The sequence below is a fragment of the Colossoma macropomum genome, unplaced genomic scaffold, assembly GCF_904425465.1.
Source record: "Colossoma macropomum unplaced genomic scaffold, Colossoma_macropomum, whole genome shotgun sequence".
Classification (NCBI taxonomy): domain Eukaryota; kingdom Metazoa; phylum Chordata; class Actinopteri; order Characiformes; family Serrasalmidae; genus Colossoma; species Colossoma macropomum.
In genome coordinates this window covers 31250025-31252828 of record NW_023494791.1, presented here as the reverse complement: position 1 = coordinate 31252828, position 2804 = coordinate 31250025, and the positions used below count along the sequence as shown (strand labels likewise).

The 2804-nt window shown below is 52.3% G+C and overlaps 1 pseudogene; it reads right to left on the bottom strand.

Moving 5' to 3' along the window:
• Positions 1-407: 407 nt before the first annotated feature.
• Positions 408-1938, bottom strand: LOC118811078 (annotated as a pseudogene).
• Between the last annotated feature and the right edge of the window lie 866 nt (positions 1939-2804).

The window sequence follows — 2804 nt, the reverse complement described above, 5'->3', positions numbered from 1 at the left end:
GAGGAGAAACAGAGCTTCTAATGTAGTGGATAGTTCTTTGGGGAAGAGACCAGCACGGAGTGTCTGAATGCAGTGGTGGAGTATGTCAGAGGTTAAGGGCAGCTGGCGTGGTGGAAGGCGAGGTTCATTTCTTTGGATTCCTTTTAGTAAAAGTATAATCTGAGGGTGGTTAGCTGTTGTGTGTTGGGTTCCGTTGATAAGCTTTGTAAAGAAATTGATCCCGGCTAAATAGACTTTTAAGGTGGAAGAGCGAATGGCTAAATATGAACTGGCAAATGTGAGGTAAGCAGCTGTCGTTGACAGATTGTCTGAAGGGAACGGAATGCTGTGGAGTGCGTGGAAGCGCTGGAAAGATTTCCATCCGGACCAATAGGTTGACAGGGTACGAGGGGCAACTGCGCTTAAGATTATTTCTTGAGCTTGGAGGAGGAGCTGAAAGAACTGCTGGTCAGTTGGAGGATTGAGTCTGAAAATGGAGGAATTGGTGTCAGATGAGGCTCTGCTTGAGGTGCCAAGGCTTTGAATTTCTGAAATTGAAAACGAGAGAGAGAATCAGCAATAGCATTTGAATGGCCTGGGATGTGAATGGCTCGAAGAATAAATTGATGTTTGATTGAGTGCCAAGTCAGGCGACGTAAGAATGGCATGAGTGTCAGGGATTTAGATCGTCCTTTGTTTATCATGAACAACAGCAGAGTTGTCGGAGTGGATAAGGATCACTTGTCGTGTCCATTCGTGTCCCCAAAGGAGTGCGGCTATGACGACCGGGTTGAGTTCCCACAAGGCAGAGGAATCACCTGATTCAAATGAAAGTGAAGCAAACTCCGGAGGCCATTGAGAAGCGAACCAGCGGCCGCCATAGAAGCCGCCGAAGCCTATCGAGGGAGCAGCATCAGTGAATAGTTGCAGATCTTCAGGGACTAGGATAGCGTCTTCGTGGAAGAAAGAGATGCCATTCCATTGCTGAAGGAGGAAGAGCCAGAAGCGGAGTTCCGAGATACATGCGTCGTCCAAGGAGAGGCGGTGTTGAAGTGAGGGAACCGAGGAGGCAATGCTGAGGAGGTGGGAGATAAAAGAGCGACCTTGAGGTATTATTCGAATTGCGTAATTGAGATGCCCAAGAAGAGAGAGGAGCTGGAGCTTCGAGCATTGAGGCTGCAGCACAAATTCTGACAGGGCAGTAGCAATGCAATCCAGCTTATCGGGTGGAAGGGAAGCCTGAAACAAGACTGAGTCCAGCTGAATGCCAAGGAACTCAAGAGAGGTAGATGGACCCAATGTCTTCTCCGGAGAGAGGGGGATACCGAGACGCTGAAATGCAGAGGAGAGGGTGCGGAGGCCATACGCAGGCGGGGAGGAAGGGGGGACCGCCACGAGGAAGTCATCGAGGAGGTGAAGCACGTAGGGTAGTCTGCAAACATTCAGCAAGATCCAACACAAGGCTTCGGCCAGAGTGTCGAAAATCTTGGGGCTGCTTTTGCATCCGAAGGCGAGTCGAACTGCAAAGTAAAATCTGCCATCCCAGCAAACTCCGAACAGATGCCAAAAATCAGGGTGCAGAGGGAGGATCTTAAAAGCCGAGACAATGTCAGCCTTGGCAAGCCAAGCTCCACGGCCGGCCTGCTTGATGAGCGATATAGCATTGTCCACGGTAGCGTAGTGAAGAGAGAAATCAGAGCTAGGCACGAGGCTGTTGATGGATGGTTCTGAAGAGCCGTGAGGGGCAGACAAATCAATGATGAGGCGTTTCTTGCCGGAGTATTTACGAGTGGCGACGCCAATAGGATTGACGCAATAGGTGGAGAAGGGAGCAGAAGCGAAAGGGCCGATCATGAAACCCTCCAAAACTTCCTTGGCTAAAAGAGAAGACACAACATCAGGCTCAGACAGAGCGGAGAGGAGGTTGCGACATGAAAGGGATGAGGCAGGAAGCACAGCGAGTCCAGGAGAAAAGCCAAAGATGAGGCCGTCCAGCAAATACGAGACGAAAGAATGATCAGGATGGAGGGAGAGGTCAGCAGCGAGAGCAGGGACATTGACGGGGGTAGAAAGACGCCAAAGTAGTCATTTGGGCCCAAACTTAGGAGGGTGAAGGGGACATCCCGATCTAGAATGAGCCTGGCCACAATGAGAGCAGACGTGGAGGAACTTGCACGAAGAGGAAAAACAACCAGCGGAGTTGAAATTATTACAAACCATCCGTCCCCCGAGGAAAAGCAAACGCCGCCCGCGGCTATCGCGGGAACTGGAAGTCGTAAAGATAGGGGCGGGGGCTGCCGTAGGAGCTGAGGGTACGGCAGTGCGGGGAGCGGGAGGGGGCGGAGCAACGAGATTGCAGGAGGAAGCGGGGTGAGACGAGCAACCGCAGAGCTCACAGGAGAGAGCAGTACGACCAGCAAAAACGCGACAGTAGAGCTCAAGGTCCAGGTAGCCCCAATATGTAGACATGTTCCACTGCTGAAGACGGGCAGACGCACGGGCCGAGAACAGACGATGGTAATCGTAGAAGCCCGACCCTCCAAATCGAACGGCGAGGTCCAAGATGATAGAAAGATAGTCATCCAGCTCCTGACGCCGCGATGGGAAGGCTGAGCAGAGTACATCACGGTAGATGGAAAAAGCGAGTGCGAACTCAGGAGCGGTGAGGACCTTAGAGGTGCGAGGATCGGCACACTTGAGGGTGAGAGAAACATCGCCGGCGTCGATTGTACGGGGAGCACCGGAGGCAGCGGAAGGGTGAAGTAATGAAGAGAGACTGACGTCCGCACCTTGGAGGATCCGTGCACGCAGGGCAGAAGAGACGA